At 37.1% G+C, this 9,190-nt stretch overlaps 1 long non-coding RNA gene across 1 annotated transcript; it reads right to left on the reverse strand.

Annotated features, from left to right (window-relative positions):
* Positions 1 to 249: 249 nt before the first annotated feature.
* Positions 250 to 1,005, reverse strand: LOC136347641 (uncharacterized). Its single transcript, XR_010733519.1, has 3 exons — positions 956 to 1,005; positions 708 to 899; positions 250 to 657 (listed from the first exon to the last, which is right to left on the reverse strand). It is a non-coding gene; the product is annotated as an uncharacterized lncRNA (long non-coding RNA).
* Positions 1,006 to 9,190: the final 8,185 nt, after the last annotated feature.

Consider the following 9,190-nt stretch of genomic DNA (forward strand, 5'->3'; position numbering starts at 1 on the left):
ACGCCATTTATCGATCTAAACATACCGAAGAACGAGCAAAACGAAATGTTTCTGACTCGTTTTAGTTGCGAACGATACAAAACACCTCCAGGCCGGCCGAACGTTACAAAGCGATGGTAATCTTCAAAGCCAACAGATATTATTTCCTTTAACACACATGATAAAGCATTGTTTAACCCAAAGACATCTAAGAGCCTATAAACAGGGGCCAAGAGTTAATAATTAGCCGAATACAAAGGCCGCTCGCAAAGGCCAGGAAATTTGACATGGGGTCAAAGGTATACAAAGCTACGAGGAGGATATTAGGGCTCGTCGGTGTACCTTAACTGAAAACAGTTCACTCTAATGTGAAAAATTACATATTTTATCAATTACAATGAACCTGAATGACTTGAGCTCGTCTGTGATCGGAGATAATTGCACCAGACCACTGAAAGTTATTAGGGCTAATTACGCAAGTGCCCAAAATCATCGAAAATTTTTCATTAAGATGGTCACCTAACAACTGCATGAGTTTAATCACGTGTTGCGGCAAAAGAGCTCGACTGCGAAGCAGGGGGAGTCTTATAGCACTGGTTGTCCAAATGAATATCTTGTTATATTAATGGACGAGCCTAATTTTGGATAATACTTCCCGAGAAAATTGAGCAAATATATCTGCAAAGGTGATATTTAGTAAAATGCGAAAGTTATACCTGAAGAGGCACGATAGTTCTAAATCCGTTGCTTCTTTTTTCAGAAGAACTTATAAGTATATAAGTCTGCCATGTAAATCGACGCAGAATTCAAAGACGGTATGGAAACTATACCAGGGGATCACCAAGCTCGGCTAGGCCGGTGGCTCGTGCTGCCACCTAGGCCTCGCGGGCACCAAGTTATGCCCTCGACGTGGTTTTGTCCTGAAGACAAAAAAATCATAATTTCGATCAAATGCCTGCAAAAAGTAGAATTTTACAATATTTTATGAATGGCATGTATAGACAGCACACTGACGTCTATTAAGACGCTTAGTGATCGACTGAAGCAACCGATTTGGTTGAACTGGTCCAGCTCCTGAAATCCACGCATTCCTTCAGTTTTAGCTCTAGGCCATCCTGGTTTCGAGGCATTTTAAATAAATTAGCGAAGTATTCTAACAACGCTTCGCATCCACCCCGAAAACTCCACTATAATTCAGATCTATTTTTTTAGTTTATTTCATTTCATGGACAAAAATAATATGAGCCCCATACTTATTTATCCTAAATTTATGGGCGCAATTTTCAGGTGAAGTAACATACGTAATGCCGTACAATTTATAAAAAGTTGACGTTAACTTAGTCTGTATTCGAAAACTCCATACGCCACTGTTGGTTAACTCGTAGCCTCAAAATAAATACCCATTCGTTTCTTGCTTTTGTTTTTTGCGTCTGCTCAGTCTTATTTTGCAGGTTTCGTGCCAAATTACTATTGATTTAAGATAATCACCGGGATTCTGAAATATTAACGGAATTAGTCGATGCGAAGCTGACTAATGAGATGCAGCTTTTTCATCCCAATCCATAACTCTATTTTCAAAGCTTTTCAAAGCCGAGCTACGATCGGAAATTACACTTTCTATATTAACAGATTGAGACGTTAGACGCTGTTTCTCTATCTCTCCGAACCATTCGCTCTATAATTCATTTGTTTCGTATGTGGGAGCTCTATCAGGCAATTGCTATTCGTATGTAAACAATCGAAATATAGAGGAGATTGTCTCCGTTTGAGTAAACACACGTCTGAGATAGAATTTTAATCAAGTAATAGCGCTATTTCTCACAAGTTGCACCACCTACAAAATCCGACAATATCCCCTATAAAAATTGTACAGCAAACAAAGTGTGCCTTTTTGGGAGGTTTACAGATTTTTCGGTGTGTATTTTACGAGATATTTGCCCGGTCTGACTCGGAGCTTTATTGGAGGCCGACTGCTCTTGTGTTTAAACAAAACCAGATACATTAATATACAGGTGGTTGTGAAAGAAACGGTCCCATTGAAGGGCACTGTTTATTCGGTTTATTAATATTTATTGGTTGGGAACCTGTAGATAAAGGACCACTGGTAAACAGCCAACGTGTAAATTTCAGGTTTAGTATCTATGAGGGCAGGTGTGTGTGGGATGTGGGAATTGATTATTTTTCCGTTTAATTACAGGAAATGTTTTGTTGTTTTTAAAATTTCATTCTGGCTAATCTAGTTGGGAATTTGATTCACTACGATACTATATCAGCAAAAATAATTTACAATTGAAACCAAAAGAGAGTCTAATAGAAAATACAGTATATAGAGCAATTTACTTCGTGATGCCCTAGGGAGTGATGAATCCGTTTGAGCGTCCACTTTACCCGATATATGGGTATCTCAGAAACGGCAACGGAGATTTGGTTAAATGGCAGAAACTTTTTTAATCGCCGCTTTATGGATTTTTAATCGCCGGCTTGCAATTTTCATAGCAAATTTGAATCGATTCTTACACTTACATTGGAATATTAAAAAGGCAAACACGACTGGACTCAGCTCTCATTTAGCACACACAAATCGGCACGTGCCTCCAGCAGAATTCATCACGCGGGTGCGATGGTTTTTGTCAAGAAGTCTTTGGAAACAAAACAATAACGCTTCGGTTGTCAGTGTCAACAACGTCTCCGAGATTCCTCCCGCATCGCGCGTGAAAAATATCAAATTTTCGATGGAAATATAGAAAAAATTCCGAAAAGTTCGTGTGGAGTTTAATAAGGTTAATTTTACAGAAACTTAACGAGCGCTCGTATGAGATTGTGTCCGGTTAATAACAGGTAAAAATCGCACTTTTAAAATCCAATTTTATTTGACAATAACGGGAATGTCGCGTCGTTTACGTTCGGGTCTCCGAAGTGGCACGATCGCAGAACAGCACACCTGGATGGATTTCAATTTCGAAAGGATCATCGTTCCATAAGGTTGGTGTGATTACTGTTTGAAGATTATGCGGAAGAACAAGGATTGTCACATCTTGTTGGTTTTCAAGTTATTGACGTTGTCTTACGGACAACGATCTAACTGATATGCAGGCAAGTTATCGGCGAAAAAAAACGAGAAATATGCCGAGTTATTACTGCAAATTCAAATTGCAAGATAGGAAAAGAATAGAGATTCTCCCAACGTGTGTTTCATCTAGCTCAAAAACTTGTCTGGAATACATACCTTGTTTTTCCTCATACCCGTCATTTAATCATTATGCCTACCTTCACCTCTCTTTTTTTTAAATTTTATTATTTATGTTGATGCTTAAATTAAATTTAAGTATGAGAATGCGCCACCAGGCGGCGCAAAGTCAATAATGGAGGTGAGACTAGAGCGGGAATTTTAAAGTAAACTGTTTTTTTTGAGGGAAAAGTTACATCGGATCTTTGAAAATAATGTCTAAAGTGAAAGAAAATCTTCGGAAATATTAAAAAAGCTCTAGTTAATTACATACTGTATTGTTGGTTTATAGGTGCAAGGTTTATAGGTTCTGGCGTCACAGGTTATGGCCGAGTTACGTTTTTCGTAAGAATAATTTATAGGAGCCTGCACTCCTCATAATTTAACCTCGAAAATATGAGGTAATGCATAAATCAACGGTTTTCGAAATGCATGTAATTCGTTAAATTCTAAACTGCTAAAATTTATTGTAAAAACTCTGAAAGACAATTAAATTGAACAATAAACCATATATCTATTTGATGACAATACCTAATAAAAAACGATCATTTGTAATAAAAATAAATGAACAAAGGACATTCAGTAATTGCAATAAAACAGGCACGATGACAAAAAAAATTATTACATTTGAGCAGGTGCTAAATTGTAAAGAATGTAGGTCGGTATTTCTTCGATAAAGGACTAAAAACGTGTTTCAGGCTAAATTGTGACGCATGGTTGTATATAGATTAAAAAAAGCTTCTTAAATGCGCTCTTTGGGGCTTTATTAATAAAATAATATCAACGACTGTCTGCCAAAAATGGACCTTTTGGTTTTTGCCATGAGTGGTATATTAGCGCTATAAAAAATTTAATAAAATATTAGTAAATTCAGTGTTTTAAAATTTTTTTTAAATATGCTTCTTGATGTTATATCGTTGGCTTTTCACTTTTTCCACTTAACAACCATTTGCTACCGTTGCCAGCTTCAAGATCTCCATAATAAAAAAAAATCAGGATTCTAGGAAAGCACGGATTTAAAAAATTTTTATTTTTTTTTTAATTTGAACGGAACAATATTCGTTTCAATAGACTAAAGTATGTTTAATGAAGCAAACTGGTTTGTTAAAATTAAATTTGCACAAACCTATTAGTGCAAAGGCATTTAGGTATATTTTTAAATAAACACGTCTTTGCTTAAAGGCAAATAAATAATATTTGTTAAAAGTAAAACATTCTACGCATATGCAACATGCTGCTCTACTTGTATGAGAAATACTATTTTCAGTACGACTTGCACAATGCACTATTGCAGCACACGGGCTGCTTAGAATATATTTTTTACCAGTCATATTAGATTGGTATGGGCTATCATAGAAATAAAGAGCGAAATAAGTTTTAGTAGTTTTTCCTCGCACGTGCCGCCATCGGAAAAACGTGAAGAAAAGTAGTCATCGGAAAAACGCGTCGCTCACAGGCACTGATGTGCGAACTTGATCTTTTTTTTTTTGAAGATTTTGTTGCGGAGTCAATGCGAGGAAATGACCGCAGGGTTTTCCGCTAATTGTTTTTTTCACCATCAAGCTAATGTTCATTCCGCGCTCTCAACAATGCCCAATAAAAGAAAACATTTTTAATTACCAGCAAATCAAAGCCTCTCAATTTTTCAATGGCCTCCCCCAGACTTGTACCTGAATTCGCCATCTCAAAGACATCAAAGCCATGCCGGAAAGTGCTCATAATCTACGTAATTCCGACGTCGAACGGCAATAATCGTGGTTAAATATTAATTTTTCGCATAGTTCGAAGCAAAGACCGCTTTGATCCGACCGTGCTTTGTGAAAGGGTACACGATGGAATTCACAACTTTGCTTTAAAACTTTCTACTAGATTTTCAACCCCTTTCTACTAGACTTTCGACCCCTCCTTTTCTCTCTTCGAGGATCATTTGTTGCAAATACTATTTCGCCTCGTCTTCGATGCAAAAAAAAATTAAACACTTAAAAGGGTGTTACCTGGTATACGTGTGTGGCCGATGCCGGTAGTAAATCTTAAAACCAACGGCACCCTGTGTGCTTCACACACTGAGATAAGACAGGAATCAAAACTATAAATTCTGAGGCATTGCGATTAATATCGATGATTTCCTTGGACTTAAACTGGTTTGATAGCCTCATATTGTGATTCTCTAGTTTGGAGTTTATACAACATTATTACAATATTTCAAAGGTGCCTGACCATTATCAAGACAATTAGCCACTTAGCCTTGGTTTTCTATAGTTTTAGTAAATCGTAATCGAGGCAAAAAGATCCATTATTGCAAAGCTCACCGAGTAAGGACACTACTGACGAAATAAAAATATACATATTTTACACAGCCCGGGGCATAAATTGTCCAGATGACAATCTGAATACCTCCGGAGTCATTTAAAATATCTTCTTTCATCTAATCAATATCCTCTTTATGGGTTCTCGAAACAGAAAACAAAAATTCATGAGTTTTCTCGGAACCCGATGCTGAGATGAGATTTTTTATCGAGTATTACGTAAATCAAAGGGGGACAAACGACTACCAAATTCTACTGGATTCCTTACAGGTGTTTTCGATGTTATCTACACCATCATGTTAGGGGGAGATTTACTACTTAAATTAGTAGATTTCTAGTTAATAAGCACAAAGAACACATTTTCATTGCTTTGGTCTTAAAATGTCGATAAATAAAGTTTTTTTGTAAAATTTTTCTCTAAGGCTTCTCTACTCCTAAATTCTAATAATTGGCGATTGTTAAAGAAACTCGGCAATAAGAGACGAACCGTTAAAGGAGGGCGTGGATTGAACCATCTGACACATCTGAACATCTGATATTGACAATAGATAACACATGAATATATCCAAGACATGCCTCTATTACTTTAACGCCTACTCGGTCTTTTTTAATGATCACTGTTTGTTTTCCGTATGCTCTTCATGTTTGGTCATGATGTTTGATAACATCATGTGTGCTGATGATGAATAACGTTGAGGCTGATGTAAACTGAAATTGTCGTCCAGCATGCTATACAGAAAACTTTTAAAGCGAAGTAAGGCATCATGTGCAGGGTTAGTTTCCATAATTTGGCAAGTTGCTATGGGTTTATTACTATAGCTAGAAAAAAGTTGTTAATAAAAAAGTTATAGATTTTTGTAATTCTTTCTATTATTATTTATTAGAAAAAAAAATCATACTGACCTCAAACATATAGGGAGTTGTTCGAGTCAGTTCGGGTTAGTTCAGTTAACATCTTAACCGCAGTATCATAAACGAAACAAAGTTTACAGCAATGCTATCTTTACGGGATGGAGCAAATACTAGTTCGGTTTCAGTTGGTCTGACTCCGAGCCACATTTACACAGCTGAGCCCAAAATATTAGAAAAAATTATTGTCTCAAATGAGGTGCTTTCAATTGAATTTGGTACTACGTGTGGTAGTTGCCTTTGCAGACCGCACCCGCCTCTGCGCACGTTTTCAAACGTGTCTGGCATACGGTGTTTGTACCTAGCCTCTACGTACGGACGACTGATGAAACCAACAAGTAGAAACGCATTGTCGTCTTCTCACCAAACGTCGTCTTTACATTTCTACTTGCTTGCCGCTAAGTTTTCCTACATTGTTCGGCATTTTTAACACTATATCGAGCGTTAGAATACAATTATTTAATCTTTCCACCATCCTTCAGACTGGTTGGGACAGGTTAAATGTAGTAGTTGGGTTAAATGAGGAGATACAAACCTAACAGACCATGGCATTGCAAATTCCATCGGAATAAATTGTATGACACTGAACTTACTGAGTATATTTTGTTCCAACTTATTAAAAATCCCCGCTCACCATTTAATGACGTTTCGATTTTGTCTTTTTTTTCTTCATAAGTGACAGCGTCAAAGGCCGAATTTGACAAATGATTGACGTTAGAAATTTGACAAAATGTCCAACTTTAATTTACGTGTCACGTGCGCCACATTCAGCTATTGTCACTGTCTTTATTAAGTATACTGGGAGGAACGTTTGTGTTTCCTGAGCCATAATTTTTAATAAGTTTGAATAAGAGATTACTCACATATAGGGTACAATAACTTCGCAGGAGTATATGGGGGGATCTCTTAAACCATAAAAGATACAGGACTGGTTAAATTATGCGAAATTCAATGCCCATTGAGAATCTGCTTTAAGGTTGTAACAATTCCGAGTACTTCTGGAATTCCGCAAAAAAAAACACGAATGTTGTGAATTTCGTTTTGTTTTGTTCACATTGTTAAAATAACTGGAAATCTAAGCGATCCTTATTTCTGCAGAATTATCTTTTAGTAAGTACAATTCAAACATCGATGCAAATTTGACCTGAACAAACTTCCAGTTTAAGGAAATTTACGAATCGACCACAGAAACACGATCATTTTTATCTTTATTTATCTCCAGAGCAGATTGCGAAAAATGTTCTTGTTTTTAATTAACGATAAACGACCTTAGTACCTAATCTGGTAACTTAGTGCCGCAATGTTCGACGCAGCAATTGAGTGAGAAATGAAAGGAAGTACTATGGCACTCGCAGTATTTTTTTGAAAAAAAAAATGGGTTTTGGGGGAAAAACCAAAATTTTGCAGCTTTTTTGGTTTTCCGATACCAAAGTGTCTCTCTTCGGGAAAAAGGAGTATAACCGTTTTTCAAGAAAATGGTGCAATGTCGACGTTCCCTGCCCCGTGTGTTTGAAAGTGACATTCGGAATAAATTCCAGCAATATGACTATATAAATTTCCGAGCTAAACTAACCATTAGTAGAAATTTACTGGTTTAGTTCAATTTAATTTCGAAAACGACGGCAATAACTTTGATTTTCGATACGCGCACCGGATAAATCTATCAACGCAGGAATGCAAATAAGTGCTAGTTGAACGCCGCACGCGTTCCAGATATTTAGGAATGCGAGTTGAAACATGTCAGTTGATTAATTGTGTTCATTAGATTCACATTATTATTCGCACAGCCACATTTCTGAATCTGTCTAAAAAAGGTTAGGAAAAAATTCTCAGATAAGCGACGATAAAATCAATCGCTTCGCCTCATAATTTGCTCCAATGGCTTATCGAATTCGAAGATCGGGAAACATACATTTATTTCGTTGCCACTTGAGAGGTTGAATAATTTTTAAAGACAATAAGAGCGTCAACACAAATCTTCAGCGGTTTAACATCTTCATCAGCACGAAGTCACCAGTTAGGTTTATTGCAGGTCTACTTTGTGATAGCGTCCTGAAGTCGAGATGGTGCCCATGTGTTCCCGAATGATCTCTCCATGCCAACTGCATCATGTCTCATCATCAAACGCGTACTTAGTGCTTCGGCTTATCGAATTTTCTCTGCAATCGCTACAGTCTAACCAAAACTGGCGATCGTTCCAGACCCTCAAAACTGCCACGATTAATCAACATGTGAAATGTTACGATGGGAGGTTTAAGGGAAGCCGTCAATAGGGAACACAGCTTTTTGACTAATAAACAATTCTATTCAGGTAGCAAAAACGACACAAACCAAAGAGTCCTTACTGCGGCAGTACCGCGGGTACTACATCACGACCATAATTGCCTGCCCCGACCAAGAAGTGCGAGATCGCATCTCCACCCATAAATATCAAAAATAAATACCTGAGTAAGAGGTTATAATGTTATTTCTTGTGTTTTATGATATTTCTTTATTTCTTATGGCCTATAGAGTCGGTTACGTGCAGCCATGCAAGATCTCTGCTTTGATTTGCTATACTGGAATTTATTTAGTTTGGTCTTCCTTTTTTCTTGAAAGACACGTTGTATTGGGTACTACCGATGCTTGAAGTGTGAAGACTATCCACAAAAACTGCTGGTAATCCGAGGAATGTGTCGTTAAAGCTCATTAGTCAGGTATCCATACAAATCGAGATAAGCCGTGGATGCCGATGTCCGATTGTTTTAAAGCGCCTCCATGTGATTATCAT

The sequence above is a fragment of the Euwallacea fornicatus genome, chromosome 29, assembly GCF_040115645.1.
Source record: "Euwallacea fornicatus isolate EFF26 chromosome 29, ASM4011564v1, whole genome shotgun sequence".
In the NCBI taxonomy this organism is placed as follows: domain Eukaryota; kingdom Metazoa; phylum Arthropoda; class Insecta; order Coleoptera; family Curculionidae; genus Euwallacea; species Euwallacea fornicatus.